The sequence below is a fragment of the Octopus sinensis genome, linkage group LG17, assembly GCF_006345805.1.
Source record: "Octopus sinensis linkage group LG17, ASM634580v1, whole genome shotgun sequence".
In the NCBI taxonomy this organism is placed as follows: domain Eukaryota; kingdom Metazoa; phylum Mollusca; class Cephalopoda; order Octopoda; family Octopodidae; genus Octopus; species Octopus sinensis.
The window spans coordinates 20,618,593-20,634,144 of record NC_043013.1 but is presented as its reverse complement, the minus strand read 5'-3'; positions in this window follow the sequence as shown (position 1 = coordinate 20,634,144).

Below are 15,552 nucleotides of genomic sequence, written 5' to 3'. Positions count from 1 at the left end.
CCCAGTACTTATTCTATCGGTCTCTTTTGCCGAACCGCTAAGTAACGGGGACATAAACACACCAGCATCGGTCGTCAAGCAATGCTAGGGGGGACAAACACACTCACACAAACACACACACGTATATATATATACATATATACGACGGGCTTCTTTCAGTTTCCGTCTACCAAATCCACTCACAAGGCTTTGGTCGGCCGGAGGCTATAGTAGAAGACACTTGCTCAAAGTGCCACGCAGTGGGACTGAACCCGGAACCATGTGGTTGGTAAACAAGCTACTTACCACACAGCCACTCCGCGCATGTAATTCCTTATTCAACCTGTTAATATATACAAAATGTACTATGTTCAGTTCTGGTGACAGTATACAACCCATTGACCCTCAATAATGCCTAAATCACCCACAAGAAAACAACTGAATTGAGATAAACAGATTTCAATCGAAATGACTTTCTTTGCAAAGCCTAAACATTCGACTGACGAGAAATGGCTGACCTCCACCTTTTATTAATAAACTAGTATTTTTCTCTCGTATTTCGTGGTAATTTCACACATTCCAGTAATTTTGTTTCATGATTTGAACCTTGGAACAATTTTTACCCAGAATATCGTACGTGAATTTGCAAATGACAATAAAATAAGGAAATTGCATTTTATCCTGCTTTCCCTTAAATGCCTCTATATTTCCCTTTCTTGCTACGTTTCATTCAAAACACGCCCAAATACACAAGTTTGGTTGCGAAAACAAGATAAATATTATTCAATACATTTAAAATAGATATTTTCATTCTCAGGAAATTAATGATTTCTGTGCACCGCTACTCGGTATCTCGCCACATGGCTCTTGAGGCAACGATAGTGTATGCATACAAATACATACACGTACATAATTTATATAATCAATTACTTTAGGGATTTTTTTGTTTGCGTTCTGTATAAACCAATCCTCTAAAGACGCGAAATGCTTGAGAAACTTCGAAGTTACTATCACTAGAATTATGAATATATATTACATACATCATACGTTCATTTCCAGGTAGACAGAGATTTAGAAGAGGTTGTTTTCACTGTTATGAAAAAGGAAACACAAATATAATAAGAACAAAAGTAAAATAAAAATTGTAATAAAAATATAATATTGAGTTATGAATTGAAGATTAGATGGTATTAGATTTGTGGTAATTATGAGAGAAAAATAAATCTGAGACGAATGTCGATAAATGTATAAACACAGGCCAATATCCATTATATGTACACATATGTGTGTGCGTATTTTTGTGTGTATTACACTTCAAATTGGATGTTATTGAAAAATAATTCCTTGCGAGTGAAGAGAAGCCAACATTATATATGTATAGTTAATATAACCTGATTGCATCCATGGTTTTTGTTATAGAGAATATATTCCTTTATCTCTGAAGAAAGAAGGGTTGTATCTAGAGAAACAGGGCAGTTCGATAGAAGGCAATGGAAGGCATAGTGATGGAGACATGTGAAAATCCATTGATTATCTTGTACAGGGTGCTGATTGTAATGACAGTGTTCTTAGGTGAAAGAAAGATGTTTAAAGATGAATCGGATCATAGGATCATAGGATCAAACAGCGGCGATGGTTAGGGGATGAAAAAAATGGTGAGGGAAGAAAAACAGTAGGCGTTAAATAGGTCAGTTTTATCTTCATTTTGACTGGAAATAATGGACGGAAATGGATGGAGAAAGACATCAATAAAAGCACACAAATAGGTATTGTTTTCGTCAGAAAAGTAGGTATAATTTTTTATCAAAGTTGTTTTATATTCTATAATTTTCACATACAATAAATACGATATTAATTGTTATTGTCTGAGATTTTAGTGTAATTTGAGAGGATAATACAAAGGTTATGGATGATTTAGGTATTTACTGCAAAATCCATGCCGGCCAAAATGATCAGAACGGTTGAAAAAATAACAAAATAATCAAAAATGACAGCGAATACTGGAATTATTTAATATTTAGTGTGAAGCTCTTTAGCTTCAATCACACTTTGACATCTTCGACTGCATGAGGAAATTAAATTTTCAATTTTTTGCTGGGTGATCTTATTCCATTCTTCCTGAAGGGCATTCCATAATTGTTCAGTTGTTTTAGGATTTCTGGCTTTCGAACATTCTCCTAGAATATTCCACACATTTTCAATAGGATTGAGATCTGGGCTTTGAGCAGGCCAATCCATAACAATAACCTTTTCAGCCTTGAAGAAGTTTATGACCACTTTAGCCTTGTGACATGGAGCAATTTCCTGCATGATTATGGGTGATCTCTTAGTTGAATTTCTCAGCACAGGCAAGGCATGATCTTTTACAAGTTGTTTATAAACTCCTGCATTTACCTTTATATGTAATCGCACCAAAGGGCCCACACCATCCCCAGATATCATCCTCCAAACCATGACACTTCCTCCACCGAATTTAACACTAGTCTTAAGGCATTTAGGCGACAATTTTTCACCTACTTTTCGACGAACGCACCTTTTCCCATCTGAGCCAAATAACATAAACTTAGATTCATCACTGAAATGCACCGGTTGCCATTTTTCTTGAGACCACAACACATGTTCGGTTGCAAAGGTAAGACGACACTTTTTATTCTTGGAGCTGATCAGTGGCTTCACTGCAGGTGTTCTTGCTTGTAGGCCATGTTCAACTAAACGACGAGACACAGTTTTTCGTGATAAAGTTTTCTTCAGTACAATGCTCATTTCCCGAGAAACAGCAGCAGCAGTTTTATATGTCCATTTTAACCAACTTTACCATAGCACATTTCTCTCTTGGTCGTTTTTCTTGGCCTACCTGTAGACTTTCTTGCTTCACACGAACCACAATCATCGTAGACCTTAAGAATACCGTGAACAACACTTTTTGACTTGTTAACAATCTTTGCAATAGACCCAATACTTAAATTATCCTTTTTTCGAAGCTTAATAATCTGCTGACGAATTGGTAACGGAGTAAGTGGCATTATATTAACAAAGTACACTGAAGATATTCTTACTAATGTTTAGTAAACGAACCGTCACGTAAACAAATTCAAAACATTAGGGTTCGCCGGTTAAATATACTAAAACACGGAGTAAAAGCAACCGTTCTGATCATTTTGGCCGGCATGGATTTTGCAGTAAATCCCTAAATCATCCATAACCTTTGTATTATCCTCTCAAATTACACCAAAATCTCAGACAATAACAATTAATATCGTATTTATTGTATGTGAAAATTATAGAATATAAAACAACATTGATAAAAACTTATACCTACTTTTCTGACGAAAACAATGCCGTTCTGAAGATTTTGGCCGCAACTGTACCTTTGTACGTGACGGGTTTCTAATACTTTCCATCAACCAAATCCACTCATCAAGGCTTTGGTTGGCCTGGGGCTATAGAAGTTACTAACCTGAGGTGTTACGCAGTGAGGCGGAACCTCGGACCATATAGTTGGGAAGCAAACTTCTTACAAAAGAACAGCACACCTATCTATTTATCTATCTATTTATCTATTTATATGTGTGTGTGTGTGTATGTGTGATATATATATATATATATATATCAATATATATATAGATATAGATATATGTATATACATATATATTGATAAATAAATTTACATTTACAAGCATATAACAATGCAGAGAACTAAAGAGAGAATACAGAGCTAAATATATATATATATATATATATATATGTGTGTGTGTGTGTGTGTGTGTGTGTGTGTGTGTGTGTGTGTGTGTGTTTATTTATATATATACACACACACACAAAGGGATATATATCTAGATAGACAGATAGATAGATAGATAGATATAGATAGATAGATAGATAGATAGATAGATAGATAGATAGATAGATAGATAGATAGACAGACAGGCAGAGAGAGGAGACAGAGTGAGAGAAAAAGTGAAGCAGAAAGATAGAGATATAGTGAGAGAGATAAAGAAAGAAAAAACTAATCTGGATACGTACTACAGTGTCAACTCTGACCTCTTTCCTCTCGGAATATCGGTAAACCCATTTTACGATTATTTAATATGCACGAATACTTCAATGAGATAATACCGATGTAATAAAAAATGTCTTTTAACGTTCTTTGAGCCCATCTGTACCTAGAAATATATTTACTATAAGGAATCTGTTCAGAGTTAATGGAAAATTCAATGCCAATTTTTGAAAACTTTGTTGGTATGGAATTCCAATGTCATGGGTATATTCGTGTTCTAAAAGCATTTTAGTGTAGAAAAATAAAAAAATAAAAATATGAAATTATCTTCAGAAACTTCTGTAACATTCTGAATATTAATGAAGCTGTGGTCTAATTGATTTTCTTTCGTTTTTCTTTTTCTGTTCGGCTTCAGGCTATATTTAACGTTGTGGGTTTTAAAGATCATGAGGATCGATCCGCTAATACAATCGATCGCTTTTCGGATTGGTGGGTTGCTCTCATATTTTATGCTAAACCGAGCAGTAAATAAGACTTGCAGGCACACTGATAAATTATTATTCACCAATATGGTACGGGTAAAATTTGCAAGCCAAATTGTTTATTAAATATCGTTCTGAAGTAAACAGATACTATCCCAGATACATTTGAAAGGTAATATTGACTTTTCATTGCAACTAATGGGAATTGATGTTTAGAAACAGATATTGCATAATTCATACAGTCGATCTTTATACACACGAGCACTCGCACACGTGTGCATGTGCGCGCGCGAGCATATATACACTCACACGCATATATATATATATATATATATATATATATATTATATATATATATATATATATATATATATGTGAATTGTAGGTAACGCCATGTCAAATGATGTAAGATAATAGGTACTTATAATTAGTGTTCAGGTCGAATTTGTACCGCCCTAACTCCAAATATAAATTCAAGGGTGTGATAATTGCCTAAAGGAATGTTCGCTGTAGTCATTGCATTCACTATAAGTATAATCTACACACCTTTTTTCCTATGATCCCCATGCTAATTATCTATATATATAAAACTGAGAATGTGTGTGTGTGTCTGTCTTTCTGTCTGTCTGTGTGAATCACTAAAACTTGAGAACTACACAACCAATTTCATTCAAATATAATACATGCATTACTTAAGGTCCATGTAGTGTCATGGGCAAAACAATTCTTAACTTCTTGCCTAGGGTGGGCCCACAGCAATATCATATCTTCTCCACTATTTCAGTATTACGTGTTAAAAGTGAAATACAAACATCTCTCTATTGTATGTATATGGATGTGTATATATATATATATATATATATATATATATATATATATGTATATGCATACATGTATGTCTTGATGTATATATATAGATGTACATGTAATATATACCCATATATATATACATATATATACATGCATACATATATACACACCTCCAACCCCCCCCACACACACACATAAATAGGTGCAGGTTTGGCTGTGTGGTAACGAACTTGGGTCCAAAACACATGGTCCTCAGTTCAGTCCCACTGTGTGGTAACTTGGTATGTGTCTTCTGCTAAAGCCTCAGTCGAACCAAAGTCTTGCCAGTGGATTTTGTAGACAGAAACTGACAGAAATCAACTGTATGTATATGTATGTATAAATGTAAGTCTATGTGTGTATCTTTGTGTTTCTCCCTCATCACTGCTTCACAACTGGTGTTCGTTTACTTACATCCCCATATCTTACGGGTTTCACAAGAAGAAACTGATAGAATAAGTACCAGGCTTATCAAAATATAAAAAAAAAGCACTACGCATATTTTTGTTTGCCCTCTCAGTTGTATCTATCAATTTATCTTTGTTTGTGTGTGTGCGTGTGTATACATACATATATATATATATATATATATATATATATATATATATATATATATATATATATATATATATATGGATTTCGTAGACAGGAACTGAAACAAATCAATCGTATATATATGTATGTATATATGTAAGTGTATGTGTTTTGGTATTTGCAACATGAATGACAATGGTCAGAGACTACTTGAATTTTGCACATACCATGACCCGTGCAACACCAACACACTCTTTGCCAACAAGACATCCCACAAGGCATCCTGGAGACATCCAAGATCTCACCACTGGCATCAGCTGGATCTCGTCATTACACGAAGATCCTTTCTGAATTCTGTTCAACTGACCCGTAGTTAACACAGGATAATCTGAGAACTGAAGTTAAATAAAAACTCATACAAATCGGGAATAGTTGTTGCCATAATTTCGGAATATTAATGTGGTGATCCTTGTTGTACATTCGAAACTATTTCTCACAGTTTAACTGATTATTTCTCTGGTGAACATATTTGATTATTGTCGTAATGACAGCGACCTCTCACCTTCTCATAAACTTTTGCCAGTGTGTGTGTTGAGAGAAACAGAGAGAGGGAGAAAGAAGAGAAAGAGAGAAAGAAAGAGAGGGGAGTAAGAGCTGCCTGTATGTGCATTATATAGATGAGTATTTATATACGCACAGATATGTGTGTGTGTGTGTGTGTACATGTACCCTAATATAATTGCTGATGTACATGCATAGATTATTTTGTGTCTGTGTATGCACATGCTTTCATATTTTCTTTGATGTATCGAAAATTAAGAAGCATATAAAGTATAGCTACACAAGACAATGCTCACGCAGACAAACACACATGCAAAACATATGTAAAAGAATTATCGTTATCCGAATTCTAATGATGTAGCTTGCTTTTATTTATTTATTTATTATTTGACAAACAACATCTCCCACTTTTAGGAATGATTCTAATAAATAAAGTGAAGGCTTACAAATGTCATTTGATTTCTACCCGTCGATCTCTCATTCTTCTTGTTCCATATATATATATATATATATATATATATATATATATATATGAGTGTGAGTGTGTGTGTGTATGTGTACACGTGTTTTTGTGTGTTTAATGTGTGTGTGTAGTAACACATATATAAGCCATAGCAAACGATAGAGCTAGTTTCTTTACACACAGAAACTTCAAGACAATGAAATCACAATAAAACGCATGAACCTACATATTGACAAATAAGACGCCAGGTTAATAAAAAATATGACGAATAATAATAATAGTAATAGTCTTAAATTTTAGCCCAAAGCTGGCTTTTTGGGAATGGTAGTGGGAAAGTCGGTTAAATGGACCCCAGTACTCTACTAATACTTTATTGACTCCGAAAGGAAATTCAAATTCGACCTCGGTGCAATTTGAACTCAGAACATAAAGAGCCGAGAGCAATACTGCTGAGCGTTTTGTCTCATGCAATACATATGCAGCCATTTCGTTACCTTAATAATGATAATCCAGTTCCCAGTGCTATGACTAAACACATATACACCTATATGTTTCTATATACCAATATAATCACAACTGCAGAAATAGCAGTCGTAAATTATGTATAGTTACAAAAGATGAAGGCCACCATTACAGAATAGACAGTTGCTAGAATTAAATTAAAGTTTAGAATAGAGACTTGACGTAGCGAAGCAAATAAACTAACTTAGATGGCAGTAGATAATCGTTTTAGAAAAAATTAACTAAAACGGGTGCCATGTGTTAATTAAATAGATGAGAACCAATTATCAGTCACAACTACAAACACGCGAATGTTTAATGTGTGTGCGTGAGAGTGAAAAAGGATACGACTTCAATGTAGACTAACAAATAAAGCATATAACATTTTCTCAAACTATTCTCTCAAACTTTTCGTTTGTGTATATATATATATATATATATATATATATAAAAGTCTAGTTTACAGGCGAGTAGCTGGTTTGAATAATAAAAATATAATTTCAAATCATTATGTCCCTGATTTGAGACTGCCTTCGTGAACTGCGCAAGTCCAGGTATGGACAACATTGAATTCCGTTCTTTGATAAACTGCACTTCCGCAATTTGCGCAGCTTCAACATCTTCCTAAATATTCCGGACAAAATGTTTGGATTGATTCTTCATTGCAGGACAATAACCATTCTAGCTTATGTCACACTCCACAAGGCATTTGACTCGGTGGACAGAGATGTGCTTTGGAGGATTCTGAGGCTGTGAGGTGTACCTCCTCAACTAGTTTGACTGATGATAGTCTTGTACACCAGAACAGTCAATGAAGTGCGGATTTGAGGCTCAACTTTTAATTTTTTCCAGTTAGATCTGGGATTCGTCCGAGTACTGTTTGGTTCCCCTTCTGTTCAATGTCTGCAGGGGATTGGGTACATGGTCAAATGATGGCTCAATCGATTTATGATGCACTCATTAGGGAAACGAAGATTGCAGACCTAGATTTCAATGATGATGTAGTCGTTCTGGCTGATTCAGGGTATCTTGAGCACTCTCTCTTCAGTGAGTTAGGAAGCGAACCACTTGGATTGAGAGTCTCTTGGACAAAGACCCAGTTCTTCGTTGGCTTTTTGGAGGCCTCCACTTCTTGTATCTTTGATGCGGGTAAGAATGCCGATGCTGTTGACTACTTCACTTATCTCGGCAGTGAGAATCAGATCCGCATTAACTGCGAGTCTGAAATCCGCAAAAACACTTGGACTTGCTGGTGCGGTTGTGGACACACTGGACGAGAGTGATTGGTGATGTCGTTATCTGTGCAGTAGGGTAAAGGAATCTTTACGTCCCTGGTCCTACACTATAATTGTGAGACTTGGACACTATCCGGATCTCTTTGGAGCTGCCTGAACCCCTTTGGCGCCGGGGCGGTTTGCCGCCTTATGAGTTACCATTGGTCGGATATCGTATCCAATCAACGTCTCCACTAAGAAATTATGAGACAACCAGTTACTTATATGATTCGGGAGCGGCAGCGCAAACTGCTTGGCCATGTTACTCGGTTTTCTAAGTCAGTCAATGCTTACTCTGTTCTCTTCACTATATATATATATATATATATATATATATATATATTATATATATATATATATACATATATATATATATATATATATATATATGTATATATATATTATATATATAAATATTAATATATATATATACATATATACATTTATATATACGTTTATATATACATACAACGTGCACATTGCATCTCATAGCGAACGTGATAACACACTGAGCGAATTGAAACCGTCAGCGTTTGTTAGATGACATGGATGCTGCACCATGGAAATCTAAATTTTGCTTACGGAAACAACAACTGAGTATCGCCTGAGGAGATACATATAGATCTTCTTATACAGGTATATCGTTAAATAATTTAATTTAAACTTTAAATCCTGTATATACGAGGATCTGTATGTATCGAAGCATTTGTAGCGATTAAAATGCTGCCTAACCGTACGAACTCTTCCTTTTGACTCTTTTACTTTTTGCTTTTTACCTTTTACATATACAAACATATATGTCTGTATGAGTTAGAGGTTAATAAACCATCTAAGGGATATTAAATACCTGGATGTATACCTACTGGGTGTGTACATACGTATTTTAACCAAGTGCTTACTATTGCATGGTAATATTGGAATTGATAACTAGGTATTGATGGGGGCAAATTGTAAATTTACCCAGGATTTATAAGGCAAATAAGAAAATGGAGAGGATATAAATCTGACAAACATCAGCCTGTAAGAATTCGATTATATCTATTCATTAAATGATAACAAACATGTGTTTAAGTGGTACAAGTAAACGAATGAGATCAGCCAATAAATACGTAAGTCGATATATAGAGAGAGATGAAGGAATAATAATAGATGAGTATACAGATACAAATCACTTACGGCCGTTTCTACCATGAGGCCTCAGAATCTTCCAAGTCATTCTCATCACGTCAGTGATACACAAGGATGAACAAACATTGGGCAGCGGTTGGGTAATGGTTGAGCCTCAAGGCTTCTTCAGAGAGGATGAATGTTAGGAAACTAACATGTGGGAAATTCAGTTAGGATTACAGAGTAGGGTAAATGAGATAAAATAGGTAAAAATAAAAAATAATGTAATATAATAAACATGTTAAGGAAAGGTAAGAACTTCATTTTAAGGTGTTATTATAATCCATGCTATTCCACAATGTGGTAAGTAAATATAGTCACTCTCAGGAGTGCGGTTTACATCGTGTTTCCATTATACTGAGGGAAATAGTGAATGTAGTAAGCTATTTTGTGGTTTTAATGGTATGTTTCCATGCTACAGGGGTCAGAGATTAGAGGCTAAACGCTATTTAATGGGTATAGCAATATTAAAGGTGTTGGCCGAAATAACTTAAATTGAACATGTTAGGGGGAAATTAATACATAAATAGATTAATGAAAGAAAAGGAAAAACTGGGGAAAACCTTAGCGTTAATATTTGTTACCTATTGGCTGAAAACTAATCCATATACCCTTATGCGTAGTGGGGTGAGTTCAAAGTCAATCCTGCAACCTAATTGGTCAGCTAACATTTAAAAACAATGGCCATTGCTTCTTACGGTCTTTCGCGACATTTTCCAAATATAGTGCAATTTCATTGTTTCTTGGTCGTGTCCATTAATCGAAGAACCCTTCAGCTCAAGCTACATTATAGGTTAGAGTATTCTCGAGGGTCGCATAGTGTTACAGCTTCCATTAAGGTTGATTATTTTACAAAGATTTAGATTCTCCTTGTTTGTTTGTTTTTTTGCCAGTATTTTTCCTGGTTTTAAATACTTCTCTCATTCGTAAACTTGTTCGAAAAAACGTCGTAAGCCGACGTATGTCATAACTACAATTAAGATTTTTAAAATCTTATAATGCACCTGCAAAGTCAGTTGATATAAAACTATTGTGATTGGTTCCTTCCTGGGAACTTGTAAATTCTTTAATAAGACAGTTAATGCGGCTTGACACTTAGGCACTGCCCCAGACAGAAAGGAATGGAATTGCAACTTAAATATTAACGAACTTTTATTTATTCAGCTGGAAGCGTTTTCATATCACTTCTCATAAATATAAAAGTACACGAAATACATAAGATCTTAGTACAAATCAACAACTTTGTTCAATATTCAAAGCCCGTTGCATTATCAACATTATCTCCAGTATCAGTACTATTCTTTCTACTCCAGGCACAAGGTCCGAAATATTTGGGGCGGAGGCAGTCGATTAGATCGCAATTGGTACGTAATTTATCGATCTCGATACATGTATGTATATATGTATATGTATATATATATGTATTTGTGTAAGTATGTATACATATATATATATATATATATATATATATATATATATATATATATATTATATATATATATAACGGGAAGCTTTATGAAAATAAACAAAAGACGAAGACAGGTGGAATACAAACAAACAATTGTATTAGTATGGCGCTCAGGGATATAAATAAAACAAGTCTTTTACGTTTCGAGCCTACGCTCTTCAACAGAAAGATACACAGAAAAGAAACACGGAGAGAAACAGGGAGAGAAAAAAAATGCGTACAGAGGCTAGCGAATCAACATGGCGATATATATATATATATATATATATATATATATGATAATTTTTCAAGTACTATTATTGATAATGCTAATAAAGTTTGGGAAAGAAATAAATTGTTAAGACATTTAGTAAAACAAGGGTATAAATATGGTAAATTGGTTAAAACTTTTAATCGCTGTTTAGGTGGGAAACTTGAAATTCTAAATAAATATGGGATAATATCTATTCATCAGCTACATATTTGTAAGGATTTGGGAGGTTTACGATTCGAGTTATTTGCTTACTACGTCACCAATATTGAGAGAATTGAGGAAGTAGTATTTACGCACTACGTCATTAATTTTTAGTTGGCCCTTTAAATTCTTGGAGATGGAGCTGCGTGTCTGATTAAACATGTGGTTATATTTGTAGTTTTATTATATTTTAAACAGTTTTAATTAGCTTTATACATAGCATAATTTATAATCATAGTTAATTACAAGTACTTTTTTAGTTGCTGTTTAATGAAATTTCACGTTTATATTGGTAACTGGTAATTTAATATTACATCTTGGTGTGGTGATATATGAGTATGTAGTGTTTTATTTTTAACTTTTGAGAGATGAAGATGTATTTCACTCATAAAAATATTAGTTAAAGTAATTTCAATCGTGTTTGTTTTGTTTTGGAGAGATTTATATTAAGCTTTAACTTTCATTATAGAAGTATCTATGGAAGACTGGTGGTATTATTATTTATATGGAATTAAAGATTGGTCGCAATTTAGTATATAATTTAGTTATTGCAGTTTACTATTAATACCGATACAATGTACATTGGTTTATACGTCTCTTTGTCGTAGTTTTATTAAAGTTAATGTTTAATCCTGACTATATTATTGATTGATTGAAATAATGTGGTTATTAAGATTGTAATTTTGTATTATAATACGGAAAAGAGTAGAGATTATAATTTTTGTATGACTTGATATATTTGTCGCTGTTTAGTTACGTATTCAGGAGTAGTTATAATTTACTTTTTGAATTTATTTATCGATAAGGTTGTACATAGAGTATATGTGTTGAAAGTTGTGATCTCTTTGGTTTGTTTGTTCCAAAACAATGTATATGCATGCATGCATAGGTACGTACATATATCCATAGGTACATACATACATACATACATATGTATCTGTGTGTATGTATGGATATATATATATATATGTGTGTGTGTGTGTGTGTGTGTGTGTATCTTTTTTTTAGTACTGTTGACAGCACCGGATTGATAGGTACTGCCCAAGCGTCGAAACCATAATGATATCCGTGGGGCAGCTGATGATGGAGGTATGTTGGATTGTTGGTATTGCTGTGGAATAGTATTATTGTACATATATATATATATATAAGTGTTGTATATGCTTTTGCCACTTACATGCAGTGACGTACAGATGTTTCACTCTCATTTCATTTCTTGATCCGTTTTATATTTTATTAAGTCCTATGACTTAATGGTACTGAATGGTACTGCCCAAGTGTCGAAACCATAATGATATCCGTGGGGCACCTGATGATGGAGGTATGTTGGATTGTTGGTATTGCTGTGGAATAGTATTATAATATATATATATATATATATATTATATATATATATATATAAGTGTTGTATATGCTTTTGCCACTTACATGCAGTGACGTACAGATGTTTCACTCTCATTTCATTTCTTGATCCGTTTTATATTTTATTAAGTCCTATGACTTAATGGTACTGAATGGTACTGCCCAAGTGTCGAAACCATAATGATATCCGTGGGGCACCTGATGATGGAGGTATGTTGGATTGTTGGTATTGCTGTGGAATAGTATTATAATATATAATATATATATATATATATATATATATATATATATATATATATAAGTGTTGTATATGCTTTTGCCACTTACATGCAGTGACGTACAGATGCTTCACTCTCATTTCATTTCTATTTCCGTTTTATATTTTATTAAGTCCTATGACGATGGATGCATGGTGACATGTGCAGTATTTATATGTGCAGTAAATCAGAGCACTTAAGCTGAATACCAGGCAGCTATCATCTGACAAAAGGAAGCACTCGTCATTATCATCCACATCTATACATACGTGCATGCATGCATAGGTACGTACATATATCCATAGGTACATACATACATACATACATACATATGTATCTGTGTGTCTGTATGGATATATATATATATATATATATATATATATATATATATATACTAAGCAATAAGGGTTTAGCAACGAGTTGCCTTACCACATACCGAATTTAGATATATATATATATATACATATGTATATCTTTGACTTCTTTTTAGTATATCCACGTTAAGATATACAGATTATTCTCTGTCTGCCCACTCTCTTTCACCTTTTCTCTCTTTCTCTCTCAATCCTTCTCTCTCTTTCTCTTTATGTACGTCTTTTTTTTGCGCGTGTGTGCAATGAGAGAGAGAATAAAAAGGGAGGAGACGAAATGAAATCCATTTCGAAGATAATACGGTTCGTTGTGATGAATGACAATCTCTTGCAATCTCTGTCCATCTTCCAATAAAACCATACAAGGAAAAACTGCGAAAATGGAAGATGTCTTCAGGGAATGAACAGACGGCGTTATCAGTATTGTGACACAAATTAACCTAGAGCCCCAATTTCAAAAATGACGGCATTACTACGGATGATTTCTCACATATATAATGACAGAAATGCTGGAGATCGCATTTGGTTGATTTAAATTATACTGAGTATATCTGCACGCGGATATATATATATATATATACAAAATGGGACGAGGACGCAAAACATCCAGATAGACGATACAAAAAACACGGACGGGTCATTGGAAGCCTTTAATCTTCAGTCAAGAACCGGATCATCCTCGTAATTTCGGCTGATGATATTTATTATATATATATAATATATATATATATATATATATATATATGCACAGACACAAACATATATATATACATATAAACACACACACAAAATCACACATATGTATATATATATATGTATGTATATGAATATGTGTGTGTGCGTATGTGCGTGCGCGCGAATGTGAGGTGTCCTGGGCAAGATTTTGAACTGCGTCCGGGACTGGAGCCTTGGATCGGGAGTTTCAAGAAACACCTCGTGATAAATATCGTTACCTATTCTTCTCTGATCTTGAGTAGCAGCACATGTCAGGGACCCAGCTATGAGTGTTAGGGCTCGCCTAACTATGCATGTGAAGACTGAGATTCTGAGAAATCTGAGGAAGAACCCTTTATGGTTCAATGGTGTGGAGCGGCTGCATCGATACATTGCGGGGTTCAGATAGCAAGGCAATGTAACTAAGATATCCTGGTCATCCACACTATATCCGTCTCTATCACAAATTGTCTTCATCTGGTTTTGTCCTGGTTCCTCCATGGACCGAAGGCGGTCATTGACGTAAATGTGACGTTGATGTTGCACAACTCTTCTAAAGTTTAAACTCATTCAACGCGCAATTCATCCTTAGGGATGGATTGATGGTCATCGTCGCTCAGATGAACAAAGAAGATGATATGAATGTTTCTCTCTGTCTCTGTCTCTCTCTGTCTCTGTCTGTCTCTCTCTCTCTCTCTCTCTCTCTCTCTTTCTTTCTGTACGTGCGTGTGGTGAGTATGCAACTTCTGTATAGCTGGTTATAATGGAAAATGTCGAACTTTGTAGAATTTGAACCTAACATTGACGGATGAACAAGAAAACAAAGAAAGCATTATCTACGTAATCCCAGGCGATAATCCACGAAATTACTAAATGAATGAAGTCAAAATTATATTTTTCTTCTCATTGTTTCTGCTCATAGCAACTCACAATACACACATATACACAATTAACCAACATATACATATGCGTAAACATAAGTTCATATGATTCATATCGTGCACACATGCACACACACAAATGTGTGCACAAACACACACACACACACACACACACACACACACACACACGCATATGCATGTATATAAAACAGATATACACACACATACACAATAATTT